General features: G+C 49.2%; 1 protein-coding gene across 5 annotated transcripts in view; it reads left to right on the top strand.

Annotated features, from left to right (window-relative positions):
• The window catches only part of LOC119446553 (uncharacterized), a 531,274-nt gene that overhangs the window by 468,309 nt on the left and 36,049 nt on the right, over window positions 1-26,916 (top strand). The window lies entirely within an intron of this gene.

Genomic DNA, 26,916 nt, shown 5'->3' with positions numbered 1-26,916 from the left:
TGCCGCCGCCGCGCGTTCAAGCCTGCGCCAGAGCTGCTGGCCGCGTGTGTGTTTGTGTGTCGTGTGTGCGTGTTGGACGAGAGCGCTGCGGCTGTGTTTCATCCCGCGGGCCTCCGCCGCCGTGGCTACTGTGCGTCCTGCTGACACCGCCCTTCCCCTTAGTAGTGGCTTCCGCACTCTCTCTCTCTCTCTCGCTTGTTAGCCTCTTTTCTTTCTTTAGTTTATTTCATTTCCCGCATTTGCCTTTTCTCTATAAGGTTCGCGCTCCTGAACTTTGGCGGCGTTCCGCGGCTCTTAAGCGAGCAGGAAGAGCAGTTTTCTGTAGAAAACAAAAAAATTAAAGTGATCAGTTGTGTCGAGGCTAGCTGGCGCAATTTTCTTACCCCCTGTGTACACACACACACACACACGCACACTCCTGTCGCGGTCTTCGTGCAGTTCCTATAGACGCCGTCGCCCACCCTGTTTCCCTTCGCGTCCTGTCTTACGCGTCCCTCATATGTTCTCGCCAAGGGACACTTTGTCTCTACCAGAGTCTGCACGCGCAGCCAGAGACAAGTGGCGATGAGAGTAGAAGAAAGAGTAAGGTGCGGCCGTTGATGGGACCAAGTGCGAGGGGGGTTTTGGAGAGACCAAGGGGGCCCAGTTGATGTTCGAAGGGGACAAACGAAGCTCGCGCGCAAGGGGGCCTCGTGTCTTGGTAGAGAAGCAGCCGCGGATTTATGGAAACGAAAATACGAGCTATTTATCACGTCCTCCGAACCGTGAGACAAATGAGCGGTCTCGTCGTGTCAGCTTGTACCGACGGAAGAGCGCGTTTGCTGCAGAGAAGCCGCGTTTACAGGGAAAATAAATAGTGCTTCATCGTCGGTCCACGTCGTCGTTAGGGAGAGAAAAATAAATAAATAGATACATGCAGCATTCCACCTGTATTTTAGTAGCAAGCAGCAGCCTTTCGGTGCTTACGAAAGTCTTGGCCGGTCGTACACGGTTATCTGTGGAACTAAGGGTCGCGGAACAGGAGCAAGTTATAGCGCGTTTTACGGTGTGAACACGTCCTGCTCGCTTGCCGTAGTCGTCGTCATTGTTGTGGTTGTTGTTGTTCTTCTTCTTTTGACTTGATAATGTGACGCGTACTACAATTACAATTTATACTGGGTCTTCACTTAAATTACAGCCCTGTTGTAGCAAGTGCGCTAACCTGGTCAACCGTTTTCAGGAATTCGCAGCAGGGTGATCTATGCTTGAAGGAACCCTTGTGATATAGTTACACGCTCCGTGGGCGCCTGCGGCGTGTGTTAGTGTATACCTTAATGCTTTCGTGCATTCAGTGTTGCTCTTGTTTTCGTTTGGTAATTTGTTTGCCTGCTTGCAGCGTTACCTTAATGATAGTAAGTTTGGGATAGCCGGCTGCACGAAACTGGCTGCATAATAACCGGATGCATCTAGATTTGAGTACATGCCCCAAGTGTTCAAAACCATTTTGCAGCTTTCCACTATACAGCGTCTGTCATAGCTATTATTATTATTATTATTATTAGTATTAGTAGTATTAGTAGTAGTAGTAGTAGTAGTAGTAGTAGTAGTAGTAGTAGTAGTAGTAGTAGTAGTAGTAGTAGTAGTAGTAGTAGTCGCCAGGCGGCGCTGCACCACGAAATACACGTGCGCGTGCGCTCTACATTTATACGCTCGCAAAAACTGGCCTGATAGGGGTGACGTGTACCTAATTGCGCAGATACGCGGAAAGCAAACGTAAACAGCTAGGTTACAACAGCACGCGGCCCGCTGCGACGTAGTTATATCTCTCATTCCAAACATAGCCGGCAAGACGAAAATATGCGTACGGGTCGCAGGTGTTCCCACAAACTGGGAGAATCCGCTTTATGAGCTGCTCTATATACGAGCAGCCCCATGGCGTGCAAAACTGAAATGAATAGGTACAGTTGAGCCTAAAAGTAAAGAAAGAAAGGCGCGAGATTATCAGACTTCGGCGATTCCTCGGGCCTTGAGCTCATCCAGCAGTGGATGCAAGCTCTCACGCACTGACGTCGCTATCTTCTCAAGAACGACTACTAAAAGAAGCAACGATCTTCGTGAGCTATACAGTATTCAGTGGTTAGAGCGTCCGCTGCTCCCAACGGCACAATTGCCCCGTGACCGCGTGGGTTCGATTCGTGGGTCGGTGGTGGTCGAAGTTTTGGGTTTGTTCGGTCGTTTGGCGAAGGGCGAAGCCGACGATGGGGAAGTGTCCTGCCCACGAAGAGGTATCGGAAACGACGGAGAGATGAGGATGATCGTTAAAGTTATCATCACCATCTTCTTCTCTTCTTAACGGCAAACTTAGTTTCGAGTTTTTAACTGCTGTCGCAGTAAAACTGAGCCTTTCACAAGGCACACGAATAGTAAGCAGTTAGCCAGGGATTAAGAATTAAGCAAATGCCGCATGCAAGAAAACCTTCGTTCACGACTGTCTGCGTTGGCGAGCCCCGACATGCGGAAAGGCTATGCGGTGGCGAGCAAGTCCCTGACTCTGCGCGATTAATGCGTCCCTCGTTCGAAACAAAAAGAAATAAGCAAGAGAGACAGCGGTGGAATCGCGAGGTTAGACCTATTCTGCATTTATTACCGTGGGAAACGCCAGTGTGTCCCCGCGCGCGTTAACGCGATACCCGCTCTCGTTTCCATTCCGCTCGCGTTTCGCATGCGTAAGTTGCTCGCGTGTTTCCTCGCGTTCGGGCCGTCATCGCTTATGCAGCTGACGGCGCTTAATGTGACGTGTTTTTCTCCGCGTGCGTTGCGCAATCGACGCTTCCTGCAAATTCGCGAACGCGTGTTGTGCTTCAGGTTGCGCCTGATGGGATGCGATCACTCCGTGTATATATAGCGTGCATGCGAGCGTTCACTCGGTAAAACGACTACACGACGTCTTTCTCTTTACTTCTTTTAGCGGTCTCGGGTAAACGCGGAGTAGTCGTGCGTCCTTGCGCGGTGGCCAACGAGCTTCATGTTTAGGCACTGCCTTATCACCGAAGACAATCTCGACTCGATTCTCACGTGGTCATCGGGGTTAAATTTTATTTGCATTTGCAACGGTATATTAAATTAGGGGCGTTTCTGTCGACCTCGCACAACTCGCATTTGTTGGTTTGGACGACTATGCGTACATGTATAGCGGTTCACATTGGGATTAAAAATAGGTTAGAGCTCCAGTGTACGGAAGAGACAGACTGACAGTGACACGATAAATAGGTTAGATAATGTCACAAGATTCCCTAGCTGTGCTGCCCATTCTGTATTTCAGGAAAACAGGCGCGCTCTTTTTCCATTTTTTTTCTTTCTTTTTTTTTTGTATGTATGTTTCCGCGCTGTCAGAGGATGTGCAGCTACGTGACACAGATACATAGTTTTCGAGCGAAAAACATATACTTTTTTAAAGTCCGCGTCACTGAAAAACGACCCTCACGGCGTCTACATCGCCAAGACATTTCTGCGTGCTTATATAGCGCATAGACGAAAACCTGAAGATAGGTGAAACTACCTTACTTAATTAACACTTCGATAAGCGTCACGAAAAAAAATCTGAATTACGCATTAACCGGATTCGCGCATGTCTCACGCAGGTTCAGATATGCACGACGCCCAGCTAACACGGTCTTTGTTTCTACATCTTGCCCGTGAGAGAAAAAAGAGAGAGAGAGAGAGAACAAGAGAAAAGAGGGAAAGACGAAGACGGTGAGAGGAAAGAGCAAATAAGGAAACATCCAATTCCGCGACCGCATCTGCGCAACCCGTTATACGCGCGCTTACAGACAGCCGAGGGCAATGAGAAACACGCAATCATCCCGCATTTTTCTTTTCCAGGCTTAGGCTAAGTGCGGAGGAAACGGAGACCGCTCACCTTCGCATCCTTTTGTTTCCGCACCTGCATTTTCCTCGCTAATGGCACTGCTCCGCTTACGCCACCACTCCTCGCCCTTTCCCTCCATCTCTCTCTTGCGGTCGTCGTCGCCGCCGCCGCCGTCACGCAGCGTCTTTATGCGTGCCTACACACTCTCCGATACGCGTCTTTAACTGTATACATCGCGTCGTCGCCATGTGAGCGGCGGACATGCGTGCTTGCGCCCGCTCCCCCTCGCCACGACGCACACTTCCCAGTCCTCATCCACCCATTTCTCCGAGTTTCTTCCATCCCGCGATTACGTGGCCCCTGCGACTCCGTATCTAGACTCTCCCCCTCCTCGCAAGTGTGTGAGATGCGCACGGGTGGGTTGTTGCGGCTCGCCTTTTGTCTTTGTAGGGCGAACGAAGAAGGGCTTGCTCGGACGACGTAACTAGCCTCTGGGCGAACAGATGCGCTGGAGAGAAATATAGCGGCGAGATTGCGTCTGTGAGGCGGTGCATACGTAAAAGGAGCCTCTCTTCGTCGTCGCCGTCGTCGTAGCGGGGTCGCCTTCTGGGTCGTGCTGGGTCAGTGCACGCGGGCCTCCCCTCGCTCCGCGAGCCGTATAAGCTTACCCCACACCCCTTGGCCTCTCCGTCTTTCCTCCTCGCCCTTCAATTAGAGCGCGATAAAAATTGCGGCTCGCTCGGAAAAAAAAAAAGAAAGAAAAAAGCAGATGTTGCTTCCCCGTATTGTCGGAAACTGGCGCTATTTTGAGCCCTGCGCGATCATCTTTCTCTCGTTCTTTCGCCTTCTGTAGTATTATAGTCTTACACTTCCCTTCTCGTGTACGCCGCATATATATATTGTTTGTTGCTGCTTCGTTCGTTGTTTCCCTAAATAGCAGCTCTTGTCGCTGTAAAACCGGTCTTTGTGCACGGTATTTTTTTTTTAAGTGGATGCACCTATATTTTGCATTTATGGGTTATCCAACGAGGTCATTGTTCGTTGTTATGATAATCGCATTACGTGCTCCAAGAACCTGCGTCTGATGTTGCCTGCAATGGCGACGGGTAATCATTTACGTGGCGCACACTTTCGGTCTGACGTCTGCTGCTTAGCGGACCGTGTAGTTTTTAAAGAGACTGTCCATCGGCGTCTCACAGGGTGGTCTCTTGAAAGCAATGCAGAGAAATGGCGTACTAGAGGGTAAATATTTCCCGAACTGTTAGCCATGTTCGACGCAGACTAGGATGTAGTAGGAATATTTACAGGAGCGTCACCTCCTCGTTCTCCTGCCCCACTTTTTTTTTTTGAGTGAGTGAGTGAGTGAGTGAGTGAGTGAGTGAGTGAGTGAGTGAGTGAGTGAGTGAGTGAGTGAGTGAGTGAGTGAGTGAGTGAGTGAGTGAGTGAGTGAGTGAGTGAGTGAGTGAGTGAGTGAGTGAGTGAGTGAGTGAGTGAGTGAGTGAGTGAGTGAGTGAGTGAGTGAGTGAGTGAGTGAGTGTCTATACAGACGTAAGGAGATGTTTTACTAACCGTAGTCGTTTAACGCAAACGATATAGCAAGTACGAATTATGGAATGGCGTCGCCTTGCACAGTAAGAAAGGATAGTGCAGATACAATCACAAGGCTATCAAGTCAATGATCAAATGACGCTTGGCTTAATTTAAAACTTTTCAGCAAATGTGTGCTTTTATATTCCTCGTTGACTGCCAGTTGCTGACACACGGCAGTCGTTCCGAGCCGTCGCAGCTAACGAACGTCGCATCTATCTGGGCGGAACGCGCATAGACTAGCTGACTAAACGCGATCTATTAACGAATCATTCCGTGCAACACCATCGCGCCTCAGCTTCGTTTGCAAAATCTTCGCAACAGATCATCACGCTCTCGTAATGTTTGTTAGACGCAATCATGACCGTTTTACTAGCAGAAGACGCTGACTTATAGCAAAAGACGCAGTCAACAGGAACAACTCTATCGAGAATCTAAGTTAACGCGGACGATGTATCCTTCTTCCGCGCACGCCCTTTGCATTCTTTCTTCCTCTTGCTAGAGACGAACGTTTCTTCCTTTATCCGTAACCACGTGGCTGTGTACCTTTCATGCCAACCTGAAAACGCAATCTGATTAGCTGTAGCGAAAATGTACATCGCGAATCTTCCTTTCCCGCCTCCGCGGCGCCACGAACCTCTCACAATAACTCAGCGAAGCCCAGTTGCCGACTGCCTTGCCCTTGCGAAGTCTTTTGTTCTGCCACCTCGGCGCGCGCCCTACAGGATACTGAACGGGGAGATCGTCTCCCTTTCCCCCGACCACCTTGCGCCCTTTCAGCCTTCCCTTTTTTTAATTCTTTCCCGCTCTTCATTATGCAAATTCTGAGGAGACGGCGAAAGATCGCTCGGCGCAAGCATGTCGGGGGTTACGGGCACGCGTCCGGAACGCGTACGCGTAGTGTATGCCCCGAGTTACAAAAAACGAGATTGAGAGAGAGAGAAAGAGAGAGAGAGAGAGAGGATGTGGAAGAGAACAAAGCCGAAAAAAAGAATGTTTATGAGGGGGCCCGAAGCAAAAGGAACGGCGCTAAGCTCGCCCTTTGTTCGCGCACGTGCGTCTCAAAAATGATTTCACGGTGGTCGCCGTTCTTTCAGCATTGCTGGAGTCTGAACTGGAGCCTGCGCTATAAGGCGGTTGCATGCGAACACAGGGGCCGCCTATAGAGGCCAAACGGCAGGGACCCGCCGCTACACGTTTAGTTCGTGTACCAAAGTTTCATGATGCGTCTCACTACAAAGAGAAACATGATATCACGTTCGCAGCGACAATCTTAGGTTCCGAGCGAATGAACGAAGGGTTCAAAGTTCGCATGCAAACTTCGGGCGCGCTGCAGTATAGACGTCGTTATTAAAATGCGAGTGCTTTCTGCGTGTACACTTTAACGAAAAGAAAACGAAAGAAAAGAAAGAACGCTTAACACATTTTTTTGAGAAAGCGTTGACGTCAGGTGTGACCGCTCGCTCGCTTAAAAATGGTGCGCACTTTGGCAGAGTCACCTGCGATGGATATTTTATTGTTTCTCTCGCTTGATCTACTGTTTTCTATGAGCATTCTTCACTGTGGAGGAATTAATATATTCCTCCGCAGTGACGTCATAGCCCGCGCTAAGGAGCATCGGTGACTTTAGACGTCGATGCTGTACTTGCGAAGGGGGAGTTTCAGGAACGCTGCGTTGCAAGATCGAATACGTTTTCGCCCATTTTCCCGAGCTTTCGCCGCCACTTCCATTTGTGATTACTTCGCGCACTCCGGGTAGGAAAGAGAGAGATAGAAAGAAAAAAAATGTGATTGTGTTAACTCTACTCCGAGATCTATCTTCGTTCCTTTCTTACCTGCCCTCCCATTGACCCGTGTCACATGACGCATCAGTCATGCATGCCTGCCCGAGTTCTTTGATACGGCAGCCGCACCGGTATTCATCTGTCGTTCCCTTTTCTCTGCGACTTGGCCGGGGGCCCTCGGGAGACACTAAGGCCGCGGTCTGCACGTCTCAATAGGAGATCGCCGTGCAGCAGCACCCTTTCTCCTCGTTCGCTCCCTTGTCTAGCGCATTGCTCTCTCTCCTCAGCCTCGACCGTTCCTTCGTAATAAGCCGGGGCGGCCGTTTCAAACGACCGAGCCCGGAAGGTGAAGCGGACCCGTCCGCGCAATAATTGTCGCGTGTCGCCCACGTGCGGAACAAAAGTTAGCACTGGTGAGGATGAGGAGTGACAGAGAGAGAGAGAGAGAGAGATATGACCAAGGAAGGGGGTGATGGCTTTGAAAAGCAGTCAGCTTGTGAAAACGTCTCCGGGGAAGCAGTGTCTTCGAGTGTTCCCCTGCGGGCAAGAAAAAGAAGAAGTAAAAAAAAAAAAAGGGGGGGGGGGGGGGGGAGTAAGCGAAAATGAAAGAGAAAAGGCTGACGAGGAGCTCTAAGAGAACGTCAAGAGTGGCAATTTTTCGCGAAGAAGCATTAACGGACAGGTCTGCCCTTTGTATGCCGACGACACCCCTTTACGGACCGCTTGCGCGCCTGCTATAGAAAGGATGTAGCTTCTTTCGTTCGTCTTTATTTCTGTGTTTCAATGAGGGAGCTTGGTGGGCTCACTGTACGTCTGCGCGGCTTGGGCGACCCCGTGTTGTTGGGCGGTCAAACCCTCCGCGACCGAGTTGGGCGCGTTCCCGGTCGTGCCTTGACTCCTAGACCGCAACCAGAGGGCGCCTTTCGAGCGCGACCTTTGAGAGGAGTGCAGAGGACGCGAAGATCACCTGCCTGCTGTGCGTTGACGTCTGGAAATCTGCGTCGCCGTCGTTATTTGCTGCTATAAATACCTTTACGTTTCTGCTGGTATTCGTTGTGTGAAAGAATTGTGGAAAATTCAGCACTGATCGAGGTAGTCATTGACTGTAGCCTAGAAAAGCGTAGGCAAACCGCAAGTGCTTTATGTGTAGGGAAGCGTTAATTTCTAGTTTGTTGTTTATATAATTGTGTGGTCTGAAAGGGAATGAGAATGCAAGAAAAATGAAACTGTTACCGGTGAGATCCGAGCACACAACCTCTTTCAGTTGGTCTTCAGACTTGCGTATCGCTATTACAGCGTATTCTCGTCGCGAATGTGGCTGTTGACGACGTCTGTGTTTATGACCGTTCAGCGTGCATGTCGCACTAAACTTCTGTGGTAATGCCATTTTTTGTGATGAAAGTGTTATATGATAGTTGTCACTCGAGCGACCCCGTCAGGGCGTCAGTTAAGAATACCTTTCAAGACACATTCAACATGGAATTTGATACATTCACTTACCTTATTACTACTGTACCCATTTCAACCTCAAGTTTACAACACAGCCGCGCATTAGGTAAAGTCATTTCATCGTGCAACAAAAATGGCACTTTTTATTTTGAAAAGAATGAGACAAATGACACGCGCTTAGCAAATGGCGTCGTGTAACGCATTCTTGCCCCTTACGCCTCCTACCATGCTCTCGTGTGTATGTACGTGTGAACGGTGTGTGCGTTTCCAAATGTAGGCGCTTGACATCGTCTCGGGCAGTGCGTACAGAGATAATAATAAACATGAATTGGTTTGCTGGCGAATTTTATCTTGATTCGCAATCTTTTCTCTTCAATCTGTCATTTCTATAGTTCGTTGGCTGTGTTTCGCAGACAAACAAACGAAAGAAATTGACTTATTGACCTTCAGGACTTCCATTACGCCGTCTAAACGCTTCCAGTTGCGACAAATAACGATCGCGTAAATTGAATATACCTGCGTTGGGCCGCCCGCCAAATAGAAAACAATATCTTAAAAAGAATAACCAAAATATTTTGTTTATTATTTATTTTGTGAACAATGACTGCTCCTGGACAAATGCAGGCAGCCGGCAAAAGCGACGCTAAAGTAGCTTGAGACTAATATTTGCAGGCGTTGCAACGCCGACGCATTTCTCAAAAGCGTTTCTCACGATCGCGGGGTAATAATATTCAGTAGGCGCCTCTTTCTTCAAAAGGCATCCATTAGCCGAGCCGAATTTTTTTTTTTTATTCTTTTTGTCAAGCCTTCAGAAGTGCACAATGCTCGGTAGCACTTTGGCGTGTTGCGAAAGAATAAGCAAATAACAATAATAACCTTCTTTCTGTTTTTGCGAAACCGCCGCGAAAGAACGGAGACGAAAGATTTACGAAAAGAGAGAATGGCGTTAAAACGCTCCTTTTCTGTTTAGCATTTTCTTCTTTTTTTTTTTTTTTTTTTATACAGTGACAAAAGGACGAAGTGCCTATTGCTACTGCGTTTTTCCAGGTCGCGCCTCTCGGCATTAGTCGCTTTCTTTCCTCCTTTTCCTCCTTCGTTTTTCTTTTCTTTTTTTTTTCTTCTTTCTTTCTTTAACGGCATGTGTGCGTGCAGCGTGAACCATCGTTCGTCGCTTTTTTTTTCCCCAGTTATTTGGTCTTTCTGACGCCCACTGGCATCTATTCCCGTTTTGAGCCACAGCAGGAAAGGCAGCGAAGAAGCCTATTACGCCCTCATATGAAACGAACGTCTGACTGAAAAAGAGGAGATTGCGACAGCGCGTTTAGAAGGAAAAAAAAAAATCATAAGCGAGGAATAAGCGAATTCGTGGCGGGGTTATGTCAACGCCTCCGCACCACAGACGCCGGCCACAACAGCGCGTCAGAGACGCAAAAAAAAAAAGAACAAAAAAATAAATAATAATAAAAGCGCTAAAAGCGCTCGAATGTCGGAGAAACTGGGCGTGTCCCGCTTTGTGAGCGCCGCAAAGTCGGCAGCCAAGTCTCTAACAGCCAGAAATTGCGGGAAAATAAGAAGGAAGGAAGAAAAAAAAAGTGACGAGAATACACCTTAGTCATGATTCCTCTACTTTCTATGTTTTCGTTTTGTTTTGCGCGTGGTCGCTGAGTCTTGCGTCCTTTGGCGAATGCGTATATATATATATACCGGTGACGATTATTCCCTTCCTTTTATAGCGCATGACCGCCAGATTCCATTGTGGTGGTGAAAAGTGGTATTGGAACCTGACGTCTGTATAGCGCGCACGCTTTATTTGCCAATACACGCGTCTTTTTATGTGGCAACGTATATACGTCCATCTGTTGCGCTCGAAGCAACTGCGTGTATATACGATTTCTCGCCTTGCGTTTTGATCTTCGTTTTCTTCACTGTGTATACACGCATTCACGGATTGTACGCTCACTCGCTTCGCTGCGGTTTTGATTTTAAAGAAAATAAAATTTTTAAAATAGGTGCGATGCTTTCTTTCTAAACTGTGCAAATTTATGGCATACCTCAACGGTGTCAAAGATCCGCGCGCATTACATCGATTATTTCCACGAGCGCTGTTTTGTTTCTTTTTATCTGAATACTGTTGTTCGAATTCCACGGCAGCGAACTTTCACAGTATATGCGAGTGAGGCGAGTATGTAAAAGGCAATACTTGTAGCGCCAGTATTAATACCTTTCAGCGCTAACGCATGCATCTCGTGCCATGACCCTTTTATAGACGTGCAGCGGAGGCCCCGTCGATTGCCGGAATTATTTCATTCCCTTTGTGGTGTTTTATTCACTCGATGGAGAGCTTACGGAAATATTTGCATTATAGATTCACGAGCTGAGTGACTTGGAGTGATCAAAAGGGGCCGGGCATGTGATATCGCTGGAACCAACGTGTCGACGAAGGAATTCGTCTTCGTCCGGGTAACAGACCACGGGCCGAATCCAGAAAGCTTTTCGCTCGTAAGCACTCTTTGTCGGTAATGAAGCCAGTCGCATGAAATAATTATATTTCAATACAACATCAGAATTGGCTGGAACTTTCGCTTACTGAACAATTCTAGCGTAAGAACATTTAATGCCTTAACATTCTTAGTGTACTTAGTGTACAAGCGAGGGAGCAATTCTCGGCGTTCGTACGCACTGGCGCGCCACGCTTCTGGTCTCTGAGGCCACGCGCGAACTACTCGGCAGCGCCACGAGATGGCGGAGCGTGTCGAAAAAGAAGCGCGAGGAAGGAGGCCCGACTCCCGCGTGACTCGTTTCTCAGCGCTCGCGACGCCACGTCACGCGCTGCCTCGACGGAGCACAGGCGGGCGATAGGGAACATGATAAATATCTCGAATCGACTTTTCAAGATTTTAAATTAATGAGGTTGCATTAAAATGCGACTGCTTTCAAAATCGCCTTTTAAACAACTGTCCCTAGGGCACTTATAAAGAAGTTAGTTAATAAATTTTTGTTAGTAACCTGAAGCTCACGCTTATTAGCGGCAAAGTATGTCCGCCTCGCCTATAGGAACTCGTCGGCAAAAACGCAACGTTCGCTGCGCTCATAGCTCTTTTATAAAAAAAATCTGTATTGTCTAAAAAAAGAGAAAAAAAACTGTACATTGATTAATTCAATGCTAAACGCATCAACGTCAACATGCATCGTGGGATGAGTTCCGTCGATTTTTTTTTATTTTTTTTATATACGTTAATCACCAAGTCACCATCTTATGTGATCCTGTGTCTTGCTCGGTGACTAAAGCTGGTTTTGCAATATCTCGCCAGCTCAGTATATGCATTAGTGCGTGTGTGCATGCCTGTCGGCAGTTTATCAGCGCTGCCGTCTATAGAAGCTTGTCGCTTGAATCGCTGAAGACGCCTTTCTATACTCGGGTCGCCGAGCGTGGAAGCGACCACACGCACACATATGCACGAACTCGGGACTTCGCCACACGCCCGGAGGCTTCTTTGGCATTGATCCTTGTTTACTGCCTCCCGTATACACGTGTATACGTATGCGCGCAGCCAAGCTCTCAAACACGCATGCCACTGAACGGCCGAGAAAATCTGCCGCCGTGTGCGGCCGTTAGATGTGCACCGATAACGAACGCCTGCTCGTGCCTCTTTTTCCTTTGTTCACGTTGTTGCCAAGCTTTGCCATAGTTAAAGCGCTCGATATGATGGGAAGCCGGAGGGCGTATTTTGTAAGGAATATTTTTCTTTCATTCCTCAGATTCTCTGCATTCCCTATCAACCGTCGCGCGCCGAGATGCCGATCCCGACGATAACCGGGGCACGCATTCGTGCGAGCCAATGTCTATACGGCAGGAATCGCGTGCGTGTATTGCGAACAATTGTTGCAAAATTCGGCCATGCAAATTCACAGAACTCATCTGGTATGATTGACCAGTGCAGCCGCGATGATCAGTCACGGTTGGCGAAGGGACAGCAAGTAACATTAGCCTTCTGAGTTGGAAGTTGTTCCGCATCAATTGTTATGCCTAGTTGTACCGCAATAGTATAATCGTTCAGTTCAAGCGGAAACTGGTTCTAGGTTTTTATTTTGTCGTATTTGTTTCGGTTAGCAGGTGACACGATATAGTGGTTACGGAGCTGTCCTGCAATGCAAAAGAAGTTATCATAAATACGCTTATTGCATCACATATAACGTGTACACGACAAGTACTCGAGCCCGAATATTCCATCAGCAAACGTGTTAGCCTTCTGAAAATTTGCGTATATGAGCCGCTGAGCTCGTGACCGAATCCTCAAATCAGATGGGCTCCTTTGTCGCCCTTGCTCCAACCATGTGGAAGGAGACGACGAAATTTATTGTCACTTTCTCCAAGACGCGCATGGAAGTGTGGATGCTATATATATGGAAAACTGTGTATACGCGTCCCTCAGGCAGCTCCCATCGTATACACGAGGTGTTCCCTGAACTCCTGACGAATGTGCATCGTCACTGACGCACTATATAACATCGCCTTCTTCGCATCGCTCTTCTAAGCTTCTTTCCACGGGGCATTGTAAAATAATTTACACCCCTAGAAGTGAAAAAGGGTGTAAATGTGTCTATATATACTCACAACCTTAGGATGTGATTTATGTAAGTAACACCCTTAGGGTGTGAGTTATAGACACATTTACACCCTTTTTTGCTTTTAAGGGTGTAAATGATTTAACAATGTGGGTAGCCAGCTAATCTCAGGACTACGACCGCATCTTTCCCCTTTATTTCTCCAACTGCTCAGCATTCCGTTATCAACTCTTATTTAACCACTGCGCGCTTATACTTGCATGCACGAGAATGTCTCCGACGGAAGTGTTCGACCGTCGATTAGATATATATATTCATGCCAATTTGTTCGTGTTTCCTTCCTAACACCATGAGGCCGTCCCAGACCTTGATCTGTCCGCGTGCAGGCTCGCTCGCGTTTGCACGATCACGAGTCACGCGCTGACCATGGTCGAGGGGAAGAAGGCTTGTCACTGTCGTCCTGGTCGCGTCCCTATCGACCGGCGGCGTTTGCACGGTCGTTCTCTGCCTGTTCTGCGCAGCGCGTACATCCGGTCACGCCGCGCAGAGTCAACAACGACGTCGCTCCCTGCGCTCAAACTGCATGCCCGCGTCGGCCATCGTCCCCCGCCTTCCTTCCTGCTTTGTTCATCTCCGTGCGCACGCCTGTCGGTTTCATTGAGCCGTGATGATACCGCGATATATAGTATGTCTACGTCCGCGCCGTGTCGCCGCTGTCGCGACACTTCGTCGCTTGGTCGTTTGGTGTCGCTTGCATCGTCGACTATGCAAGGACAGCGTTTCCTGAAATGAACGGCGTGATGGATACGTATGTGACTTGCACGCGAACTCACAAACGATGCACTGTTCGCAGATCCTATACGGCGTTCTTTGGCTATAAACGGAGAACGGGAACCCGTAGGTATCCGGCTGTGCGGCTGGTTCGCCAACATGGCGGCCGTGAGGACGTCAGTGCTAATCACCTGCTCTAGTCGTCAAAGTGCATACATATAGCTTGTGTGTAGGAAGTGAAAAATTAAAAAAAAGAATTAATATATATTGGAGCCTGGGGATGGTATGTAACGTATAGTTGAAAGCAATTCCGCAGCGAGTTGTCCCGGGTAGTGTCATTACATATCTACGTGTGTCAAATATCACTTTAATGCACTGGTTAAACAGCTTATACAGGAGGCGCGCGCTCCTGTGGGAACTCTCGGTCACTGCTGTTTCTACATACAGAGCTGGGATTCTTACGGCGTGTTTCATTTACATAAGGAGCTCACAACGCCATTTCGAACAAGTGACTCCTTTCTGAGCCATGCCATCGCGAGCGCCTTTTTTCCACGCTCCCAGAAGTCCAATCCGACGCGGACCTTATCTCAGATCTCCTCCATAACGTTTCTTCGAACAGGGTCTGCCTCGCTTCCATCGGTGGCAGCGCAGCGCATAGCGTCCGGGCTGGAATCGCATTACCCGCTCGCCATCAATATACCTATATACTGCGTGTAGTTTGATCTCGACGGAGTGAGGAAAGGCAAAAAAAGAAAAACGCACGCAGTTGCTGGCGCCGTCGAATCGTGAGTCGAAATCCTTCGGTCGCTTCTGTTGGTCGCCCTTGTGAGCCGTCTAGTACATATACGTTCCGTATGCTGCATAGACTGGCCGCGTATGTGAATCCCCTTCTCTTGGCTGCCCTCCTCTCATACGCTCACGTTCGGCCGCGTTCGCTGCCTGTTTTTGATGGTCGCGCGAGCGCGCGCATGAAATTTGTGCGTGCATATCGAGTCTCGTTTCTGTCCACGGACCAAACCCGGCGCCAGCGCCGAGCCGCCGCTGACTCCCGTGCACCGGGTGTCTCATTAGAAGCGTGCAGCTTGAGCAGGGCTTCACCCGTATCAGCTGGCGAATTCTCAAAGCCGTTGGCACTTTACAACGCTTCCTGGTTGTCCGCAGTCCTTCGGTTGCCTCGCACAGTGGGCAGTCGTGATGAACCGGCACGCGTGCATGCAAGCTGTTGAACGCAAACTGTTATCACGTGCTAACTGCGATGTGAGCTGTACAGACCTCCTGATTGGCTGGTGTGCCTTCCGTGTCGCTGCGCAGTATTAGTTAAGCAGGGTGTAGCCGGGCTCCCTGCCACCGGTCCTTTCTTTTTCTATTGTTTTTACTCCGCTCGTTTTCGCGTAAACAGGCGGGCCGGTCACTTCCCTCCATGCTCCTGTACACACATAAGTACATTGCGCCAATGCGGCGCCCCTTCCTAGCATTCGCTCTCGCAGGACATTGGCGCATGCGCTCTCTCTTTCTCTCTACATTTCCTCCTCGCCACCATCGTCGCACTGACGTCTTGCCTTCCGGGGCGCCCCCTGACAAATGGCTGACACACGCCATCGCGATTGGGAATGACAGAAGTTGCATGTCGTTTGCCCACCGTCTATGTATATCGCGTGCGCGCGCCTGTGCACGTGTTCGTGCCGCATCGTGAAGACTGCAAGTCAGCCGCGTTAATGCCTCGAGCAAGAAGACGTTTCCGAGAACGAAGAAAGGTTCCTGGCGGTGGGTGCTCGTTAGGGGACACGAAGCGAAATGATATAGGGCTTGTCGACTGTATATTTGGGTGTGCCTTATATTCTGTCTAATATACGCCCCCTTACCGAAGAGGCGTTTACCTTCGATGAGACGAAAGATACATTCCCTTCATATTCCATTTATGGCGCAGCCTTTATCTATAGTGTTTACATTCAAAAAGGTATCAAGTTGTTCCCTTTATTACTCTGCATACGTACACTCTTTTGAGACGTGCAAAAGCTTAAAAAGAGTGAGCACCCTTAATACACCTTTCTTGCGTACGATCTTTATAAAGCCTTGGTCACTTCATGCTATACCAGAGATGCTGTTGCACCACGTGATGCTCTGACGAACTCTTGCTGGCTCTCTAGAACTGTGTGTATGAACTAATATAGCTTAAACCTTGCATTCGGCGTCCGGGCTAACTATGACGGCGTTTGTGTCTTTAGTTCAGTTCTTCTATGTCCAAAAAGCGTCAGATACCACACGCAGTTTCTAACGTTCACGAGAGCTCTCGTACTGTATTATGTCGGCCGGGCCCGCAACGATATTCACAATAAAGAAAAGGTGCACCGCACTTAGGAAATCTAAATTAAGTGCTAACCAATTTTCTTTCAGCTTTTTCGATACGTGACGCACAATTTACGTCAGGCTAGCGTGACTGAACAGGCTGCAATCGCAGGTGGCAAATAAAAATGAGATGGGAGAGTCACGCATGTCGCGTCGGATAATTCCTTTATTTCTTTATTCATTCGCCGCAGCTCGCCGAAGCCGATGCCCGTTTCTCCTCTTACATAGTTCTCTGTGTATGGCGTGCACATTCTGCGACCTCTATTGATCCCCCGAGAAAGAGGCGACGTCAGTCACCTTTGTTCAACCTTGAAGAGGATCTCCTCTCTCGTTTCATTCGAGCGCATTTCCTGCGCTTGTGTTCGGGCGAGGCGAAAAGAAAGCCGCAAAAGCGCGCGGCACGTTCGCGCACGTACGCGCGCGCTTCTCAAGTAGGAGAAGCTCGCAGCACCGCCGTCTCCGGTCGTCAAAGAACAAACGCCGTAACAGTAAACGCTTCGCCGCCGCCGCGCGGCGCGAAAAACGAAGCCAGGCGCAAAAAGAGCCACAGATTTCAAAAGCCTTGGCATACCTCGGAGCCGTCCCTGAGTTTGTAATATATTTCCTTCCCGCCTCCGAGCATCGTGTGTCTACCGCGTGGAGGGAAGAGGAGGCGAATGGTCTCCCTGCAAGAAGCAGAGGGGGGGACTCAGCCGTCTGTCTGTCGTCTATTGTTTCTCCGGGAGCTGACGTCACCAGCATGGTGCGCGCAGGCCGCCGGGATTGGAATCCTTCTTATTATTTTTCCTTTTCGCTCCTGTTTCGAGCCATCTCGTCTGTCTGGTTCGTTGTATAAAGGAGATTTTTATTTTTTTAAGTTCATCAGTCTACCTCCCCATCTCTCACCAGAGCCGTTGCTTTCTTCAATTACATATATATATATATATATATATATATATATATATATATATATATATATATATTGCGTCTACATTGAAATGATCAAATAAGAAGAGCCGAAGTGCCATAAAAACTAAAGAAGAAATAGAAACGAAAGCGGCGAGTACATGGGGGGAAACAGGGCGAAAAAGTAGCGCTGTACAAAGCGAGAGCGCCTCGCTGCTTTCGCCCCCCTTCCCTCGACACTACCCCCCCCCCCCCCCCTTCAGCGCAAGCAACCCTCTCGGCACTTTCCTCCCCCCTTTATTTTTTCTTACAGCGGGGGCGTATCCGTCGAGGAAAGGTGGTCGCTCGCGATTGGCTTTCGCCAACGGGGAGGGGGCGGAGCGCCTTTTTATTTTTTCTTTCCTGGCGCTCGCAGCCACAGCGCCTCTCTCTATCGTTCTTTCTTTCCTTCATTCAGCCCAGCGAGCAGCAGCAGCCCTTCCGTTCCCTCGCTCTCTTTGGCGAGCGAGCGCTGGCTGCGCGAGGTGGCGGCTGCGTTGTGGAAAGAGCGCCGCCAACGCAGGGAGGAGGAGAGGACCGCGACCGACGTCGTGCGCGCGAAAATGATGCGGAAGAGCTGGAATACGGTCTTTCTCCCGTCCCTTCCAGCAGCAGCGCCGCCGCTCGCGAGCCCGCATGGATTCGAACGAGGTGCGGGACGCACGCGAGAGGGAGGTCGGTTGAAGGGAGGTGGGGGTGGTGGGACGGGGCTGTTTGGATTAAACGCACACACGCACGCGCGCGCGTAGACTGTGGATCGCTCACTGGCTCCACTCCCGGCCTTTCTTTCGCTCGCTCGCTAGCCAACGCTACGCCACGCCAGCCGCCGTTGACGATAGGCTGCGCGGCGAGGAGCGGTGGCGTACGCGTACGATGCGAAAACGCTCGGGTGCCCACCGCACAGAGCACGGAAAAGGGGGGATGAATTCCTCCTAACCGACGCGTAGCGGTGTTTTTCTCCAGCTAATACCGCTAGCACCGTACGGCTCCTGGCTCGTGCGATTAGGCTGTCTGTATTGTACTTTTATTTGTCCCTAGGCTCGGCTTTGGCCTACGACTGTCTAGTTGGGTGGCTGATTTTACGGCCTGCTGGAGTTCGGACGGAATACGCACGGGCGCGCTGGCATTGCTAAAGGGAGAGTTTGGGAGAGTGGAGAGGGGAATGCAGGGATTAAGGTGAGGAGTTGCCGTGAATTACAGGCTGTGAGTTGACGAGATGATTACAGAAACATACAGTCGAGGGTCGTCGAGGAGATTTAAGACACGTCGGCTGCTAACTGGATTTTAAGCTGAGCCTTCTTTTGAGCAACTTCCGCACATGTGAGCTTTTGCCGAGGCCACAAATCTCGTACAAGGTCAAAAACAACCGAAACACAATATTCGATGTTTCTTTTCTTACCCTCTTTACCAATAAATATCAAAACAGAGGTCACGTGCACAAATGGCTGTAACAGTTACAAGCTTGAAGTCGATGATTCACTGATAAAACCATGCCGCCTTGGTAGGCAGTGCGCCTTCTCTGCCAAGAAAATGACATGGCGCAAATTGTTTTTGTTGTATGCTGTCGCCAACAGTTAGTTGCGATTTAGCCTGAAAACGCCAGTAACGTATCTTAAAGCAGTGATGTTTGTTGCCTTATGTGACATCGAGTAACCTAACGACGGTGCAGAGGGCGTGGCAAACTTCTGCTAAAGGGCCATAAGCGTAGACAATGGGCCAGATGCAGGTAAAACCTTTCTATCTGAGGGGACTTACTCGTTCATCGTTATCATTGCGGGCGCAGAACGTACATAAAATTAGTGATCATGCATAGCAGGCCTGTGCTCAAAGGCTCTTGGGGTACCCAGTTTCAAGCGTTTCAGCCTCGCTATATATATAGTCACGCTTTAAACGCTTAACCCAGCAAATACAAACTGTGGTGCATTGTAAAGCGAAGATTTCCTTGCGCACAATACCGCACTTTCCTGACCGTATAGCTGCTGGATGCTGCTGCTGTCTTGTCGAGTAGCTCGGTGGTGGGATTGAACACCGGTCCTCCAACACCGCCCGACGGTCGATCCATTCGACCACAATCACACGTATACTGCTATAGTGCCAACGCCAACTATAGCTCTTTGAGGTGGTCGCTGCGTGTGTCACATCGCGTAGCCCGAGTGCGAGAGAGTCCATACGCGCGGGCCAATTTCCTTTACTTCAGAGACGCCCTATAACGAAATGGGCAAATTTATAGCATTCCATTAACCGATTCACGATAGCTTCGCTTCACATATAGATTCCAAGATGTCCGTTTGATCTGTACAGCACTTTTTTTCTTTCTTTCTTTTTTTTCTTTTTGCACGTGCAATGTGTGAAGCCTGTAGGACTTTTTAATGAAAAGAAAAGGGAGTCTCGACTAGTTATATTTTTCCCCCTCCCGAGAACGGGGCATTCGTTATTTTTGTTTCCCTCGCGTTATCTTCATGCATCGTCGATCTATTCGTTCGCGCCGGGACTTATAAGGCCCGTCACGCAGATGGAAAGAGCCTGAAGCCAATACACACATGAGTCACGGCGAGTACGACGCGAAGGCGTGTCGCTGTGGTTAAATAAAAGCACGCACCGACTGAGAGGCCACGAGGCTGACGCCAGTTGGGCCTTTGTTTTCTTTATTACTATTTATTTCGCTTTAGATCTCTCCTAGAAGTCCCTGCTCTCTCTTCGAGATAAACGAAAGGAAGGCGATAAATAGCAAACAGTCGGTGCCGTCCTCGCACCCTTCAGTACCACTCTTCGTTTTTATATTTCATTTTCCCTCCTCTTTGAATTTTTTTTTTTCAACCTGGCAGTCACACTAGTGTTATAACGAGGGGAAGCACTCAAAGAAAATAACAATTAATGCGATTGCATGAATACAGAAAACTAAGAAAGAAAACAACGACACAAGAAGCGCCAGACGGTTCAAAAAAATGAAACGGCAAAAGGAAATGAAATGCCCCGCGAAAGATGTGGGCTGAAGCCGTGGCACTCTCTGAGTCATGAAGCAACGCGTTGTCGTCCTGATGCTCTTTCTTGCTGCATGCGTACTAGACTATGTTTCCTTCCTTCCGTCATTTTTTTTTCTTTCGTCTGTTATATTTGGATGCTGTTAGGATTCATTTGCTTTTTATGCCATTTGAAAAGTGCCCAGTCGTGCAGCGTGGTGATGAGGAGGGGGGGAGGTCGGATTGGGTTGGGTTGGGTACCCGGGCTGTCTTTTATTTTTGCTTTTGAATAGAGCTTAGTTTGTTTTGCTTGCTTGTCGCATACTTCCATTTCGCAACGCCGTTCCGCGGGTCCTATTTTTTATGCCGTTCATTAGCACCCTTCCGCAAATGAATTGTCTACGCGTGCGTGCGCTCGCGCCAAGTTTTCACTTGTTTGTGTCTTTTTTTTTTTCTTGCTTCTTTATGTTGTTGCTCACGTTTCCTTTAGGGTTAGCGTGAGGCCCCGGTTCACTTAGCGGTTATCTTGTTGTGTGCGCCCGATGCATGACGCTGTGTGGTGGTGCTGGCATGGCAAACTGTGAAAGCAAAATGCAAGCGTCGATCTCTCGGGAAAGCCTGCCGCGGGCGTTGCAGACTTGCATCTAATAGCAAGCAGATATCACTACGCAGTCAGACTACAGATAAAAAGAAAGAAAGCAAACCGAATGAATTTCTTTAGCGCGTCCTTTCTCAGTTGAGTGATATCATTGTTGACAATCCTGGTGACTCAGCACCTTTTTTCTCTCTCTCTTTGTCTTGCTGGTTTCTTAGTGTTTTGTCTGCTCTTCGCCAGAGGACGCGAGCTTCGCGCCACGCATGCATGCTTTCTTGCATTCTGCATAAGACAACGGATGTAAGCAGAAACTTTCATTCAAGCTGCAATTTCGTTCGTTTCAATGCGATTGCTGTGTTTGTTTCTTTTGGGGAGTTTCCTGTGTGCCACGAACACTTGACCTCGCGCTGCGTAGAGAGAGTTTTCTTGACATGTTCCGTGAAGTATCTAGAACGTATACACATATACCGCCTGTAGCTTGTGACCTGACCCTTTTTCACGGCTAATGTTTGCAACAATCTGCAAACAACCGTTTTGGAAGTCTGTGGGCCACGGAAGATTGAAAAAAAAAATGTTAGTGACTCTTCTCTATAGACAGCGCACGGATTTTAGATAGACGAAGGGAAGAAAGTATACAAGGCAAAATGGTCTGCAGACCGAAGGGTAATGTAACGAGGAAGCGATCGACGTTCTTACTATGAAAACTCTCGTGCCTCGTGAACGTGCACACCAAGAATGTAAATCACTGCTATCACTTTCGCTCTCTATCGACGTCCGGCAACATGTGCGCCTCCGCTACAGGCTTTCCTTGTTCGAAATTTGCTGCTGATACTTGAAGTGCCGCGGGTAGCGTTTCTATACTTTCATGCCGGGACTTGGACAGTTTCCAATACCAGATATTAAGCTCGTAGCCAGGATGCAATAGGGCCTTGTATTTCGCGCCTACGTTGGAATGAATTGCCCTGCCTGATAGGGTTCGCGTGAAATTTAACTGGTGACATTCAGTCTTTCTTTCGTCGAAACGTCCCACCAATAGCCTTTATTTATTTATTTTTATTTATTTTTCCTTTGCTGTGTCATCTGGAGACATAAGGTTGGCTGTGTGCAGCCGCTATAGGGAAGTTCATTCGCTGACATGCACATTCGCTGTCGTGATGACCACTATTGCACCTAGCGCTTCAGGATAGGCACAGGACCAAATATAACTGCAACTGCTAATAGTGCAGCGGCATTACAAGGGTAGCTTGTGAAACTCCGCACGATTCATAATCATGTTCCCCTCCGTTCATGCGCTTTTTGTCATGTCTAGAACAGAATTACGTACTGTTATACTCGTCAACTCGATGTCCCTTAATCTAGGACCTTGTTCCCATTGTCACTACTGCTAGAAGGGAGGGGGAAAAAGCACTACAGGACAGTGATCGATACACAACGGTGGAAGGAGCTCGGTCGTATACATATATATTGACGCCAGCACATAGGTTGTCATTTCTGTTTCCTCGCAATTATTTTCCTAATTCACACTGCGCCGGAGTGACCGATGCCAGTTCCATTTCATCCGTTCCCTGCCGGTGAAAGCACCGACGGGGTCTGCGCACGACGCGGACAGCTGGCGCCTTGCTTCAGTTCGGTCCGTCAATTTCATCGGTTCGTCCGCTTCGTCTTTGGCCTTCTTTCTTTATTCCATCCCGACGTCCTGCCTTCACTCATGCTTCGCGGTGCTTCTTTCTCATGCCAAGTTTTAATTGTAATTGCGTCTCAACTCTTCATTCCGCGAACCACGAATGAGACACGCAGCAGAATGACTGGACCGATGAGGCGAAAGCGCCAGGCTTTTGTATCTTACTTCTTGCTCTCTCTTTCTCATTCTAGACACTTCGCATAGGGTCACGTAGCTGTCTCGCGAAGCCCTCTCCGGCGCATTCTTTAACCCGCTTTGTATCTTTGTCTCTCAATTGCTTCGCATTTCATAGCGGAAGCCACTCACTAAAGAGCCACGGTGGCTTTGATACTGCCATGCTATCTATATGGCTGAAAGACACCCTTTAAACAGACTGTATGGGCACCTAACATATAGACTTAAATGCGACCAACAGCATCTAAACTGACCCGATGGTAAATACAAGTGCAATGACGCTGATGACCAAGGCGGCAATGTACCGCAACGATCGGTGCGACATCTGGACACATTATACAACAGCAGTGACCATCACACCAATCGTGTCGCACGATGCTGCGCGTAATTTGTTGCCGAAGGAGGGATCTCCGCCTCGTCTCTGCGTCACTGTCTTTAGTCTTTAGGTACTTTCTGTCATTCTTCGCCGAAAGACCCGGGGGGCCAAATATCCCCCAGCAAGCAAGCACCATGCAGTGATCACCAGCAAACTTGCGCGTTAAGCCTGCGCGTGGCTCTGTACGTCCGTGTGTACCTGCAGCGCGACGCGCAGACACGCCTGCCCAGCCCGCGTCCGTACGTGCGTGTGCGTACACGCGCACGAGGCGTGCTCTATAGCACCGCACGCGACGTGTGTGCCCACCGGCTCGCTGCTGAACAAGATTTCGCCGAGACAGTTTCCCAGATAAGGTTCTTATTTACGATCTCTCGCGCTTCCCGGCACGTTTCCCCTGCTCTGTACGCACCTGTACCCTCCGCTCCTCCGGCGTTGCCGTCGTCGTACTATAGTCCGCAGTCTGCGTGAGCTGTCCGCACTACGCGATGGTTGTTTGCAGACCGTTTTAAAGCGCCATCTCTGCTCTCGCTTCCGCGTGCGTCGAGAAGGCGTGCTGCTCCCCCCCCCCCTTTTTTTTTTTCTTCTTCTTCTTCTTCTTTTTTTTTTTTTTATTTTGCTTTTCACTCGGTGCCACCTTCGAAGCTTCTTCTCGGGTTTCCTATTCCTGTATTGTATCGTCGAATGCCCCGTGTGCAGTACTTATTGCGGTTACTGTACAGGCGGCGTAAATGCGTGAATTATAGGTACATGTCTGGCACGACTTTCCTCCATGGCTCTCGCACCCACTCCAGTCCCACCGCGACTCCCATCTCACCGCACCTGGGCACTGCAGTGAAGGCTACGACTCTTGTCAGCCGATCAGTAGCGAGAGCCGGTTGCGTCTTCCAGAGAGTGGAGGATGGATCGCCTATTGTGCGTTACTAATATTTCCGTGACTCTTACATTCAGTCAGAGTCACGCGGAAGATGATATCAGAGGCGGATAGGGGAGGAACCTTCAGTTACCTGTTCTGGTTGGCTAACGCGACCCAGGTGGTTTTCACCGCACTGCAGGAAGTTGCTGAGGTGGAGTGTAGATTAAGCGTGAAGGAGAAAAGGTTGCGTTTTCGAAGCGAGCGCTCGGCTGAATGCTTCAACTTCAGCGAAGAACAGTGCTCGTCTGAGCACTGTTCATTATTTTTTGAAGAGCACTGTCGGTTGTGTCGGCTTATAGCAGTGTAGTGCTTACCTTATTCAAGAAACGCGGCTACATGTGGCGTCTTTTCCAGAATCGTATAGCCTGCAGCGCGACTGTACAATAGTCGAGGCATCTCTCCTTTATGCCTCTCTCACTTTCTGTACTATTCATGTAATATACCTGTTTGCTTACGACTAATGGGATGTTTGTGCTTTCGTCAGCACTGGACCTATTTTCGAAGTTTAGAAGCTGTCCTTACACGTGTCTGCACTCTCAAACCTGGTGACAAGTGAATGACGCTCCGTAGACTGCCTTCTGACAATTTCTATATGCATCGACTGTCTTCGAACTGAATCTGCCAAAGTCTGTAACTGTATTATCTTGTCTATCGAATTATGACCTGTGACAATTAAACTTTAATTCGGGTATAACCTGTAACATGTACGTACATCTGAAAGGAAGTATTCAAATTACTTCGTTTCTCTGACGTAAGAACGACGAAAGAAAACGAGAGAAAGGGCCAGAGAAAGAAACTGCCTTCTCGTCGTTCACATCTGCATCGTCACAACCACGCCCACTGTCAGACGAGCTGGTGATTCTCATACCGGATTCCGGAACCGGGCCTTCTTGCCCGACTTAATAACTCTCTATACGTCATTCGTTGTTTTTTCTCTCGGCCCTCCACCGTCCGTCCACATTTCTTCCCGCGATTAAAAAGGACCCGCGAGCGCGCGTATCGTGCGCGGATCGGCTTCTCAAATTAAACGAGCAGGGGCCGTATCAGGAGTCTGAGTCAAAGGAAACATTCCTTTATTCGAAGCGTTTTGCTACGTTTCGTTCTCGCGTTTTTGATTGAACGTGCGAAGCAGTCGGTCACGCCTCCTCTGAATGCCTGCCAAGCGGACGCGAGCACACACACACGCCGCGGCGGGCGCCAGATCCCGAGCCGGGCGTCCTTATGCGAATTCATTCTATTTTCGTTCCTTGTGCAACGACGACCACACTTGTCTTCCGAAGGGAAGCAGAGCCGGAATGTCCAGACAAACAACCGAATAGCAAGAAAACGAGCACACTTCAAACAAGGAGTGGCTCGCAGATTCCGAAGCTGATTCGATTTTTCTTTTCCTCGCCACTCGTCGCCGCTATGCCAGCCGAAGCAACACGACTTTCAAGTGAGGAGAGAGAGAGAGAGAGTTGTCTGTTCTGTGAACCGCTTGTAGAGAGGTTCGTCTTATTTCTCTATTTCTCTCCCCTTTTCTCGCTCGCCCAGTTTTCACGCGCGCACCTTCCTCAAGTATCGCGCCACTCTTTCAACATCCGCTGCGTACAAGAGACAGTGCGCATGCTCGGTTCGTTGTCGTCCTTCTCTGCGCCGTCGGCGTGCGGACGCTCCCAATCCATCATTGAGGCTTGTCACTGAATGCATCTCCTGGGCGTCTCTGAGGTGTGGGGAGGTGAATGGGGGAGACAGGGGAGGAATGGAGCCCTGCTCGACTCGGACGCGGGAAATGCAATTAACACGCGGCCTGTTTGAATTCGCCCTGCCCTGCCCCGTTTAATCAAGCCGCTCCGCGGACCGCGACTCAAGAATAAGAAATAGAATTAGCACCTCTACCCGACGCTCCTCGGGACCGAGAAAGGAAAGAGGCCGTCTCGGTGCTTCGCCAGCTATATGTGCAAGCATTGCTGCGCGTTGCGTTTTTCTTCCCTTATCGTCATTTTTTAGGTCACTTCGAAAACACACTCGTCGTTTGGAAGGCTCCAACAGAGCCGCCTTTTGCGCAGTCAGAGGCATAAAGAAAAATATATAGAAGGCTCAGCTCTGTTTATTGGTAGACCTGTGTGCGTGCGATCAAAAGAAATGTGAACCAGCTAGGCGCATTGCAGCCTTGGTTTTTCGAAAGCGAATAAGCCATCCGTGCCGAGGGAAATGATGTGTGTGCACTCGTATATATGCATAGACAGAAGTAGAAGTATAAGGTTGGAGAATCGTCCCATCTGCCTCCGCGGTGCCCTCGCAAAGGCGACACTGTAAATCAACATTGCAGAAAACGTTCCGGAGAGGAAGCGACTCGGCCTTTCATCCTTAAAAGTGTTGACACAGGGTTAGGTTTGCTCGCAATCTTTTCCAACGCCCCGCTGGGAGAAGTATGCGCTGACTCTCTCTTCTTCTTCTTCTTCTTCTCCTCTTTTTTTTTTTTTTTGTTCGCAGCGCGAGCATTCGTATGAATAATACGCAGTATGTATGCCCTGTACAGCGCATGTGCTGCAGTTGCTCACCACGGGTTGTAGACACCGTGGAATTGCGACACCCACGTTTCTCGCGACGCTTTCCGGAACGGAAAAAACAGAAAGGCGATAAGAGACGCGGACAACGATACATTTTGCTTCCCAACATGATGGATTGTCCAGGCCCATGAAGAATAGAGCGTTTTCCTTCCCCTACTTGACAGGTCGATAATCTGCTGTGCGTTTCGCAATAACTTCGACGGGGGTCTGCGTTACAGTATCGTCGACATTCAGGCGAAGACAGGCCGAAATAAGCATAACGCAACCAGGTATAGACATGGTGACCTTAGTCGAGCGAACTTTAATCGACCGCATTTCGTAACCAGTCATTTCCTCCGCACAGGCATACTTCGAAGAGAAAAGCCCTTGAGATGGCATATTCTCTGGATCG

The sequence above is a fragment of the Dermacentor silvarum genome, chromosome 3 (genome assembly GCF_013339745.2).
Source record: "Dermacentor silvarum isolate Dsil-2018 chromosome 3, BIME_Dsil_1.4, whole genome shotgun sequence".
NCBI lineage: Eukaryota > Metazoa > Arthropoda > Arachnida > Ixodida > Ixodidae > Dermacentor > Dermacentor silvarum.
This window is presented reverse-complemented; position numbering and strand designations above follow the sequence as displayed.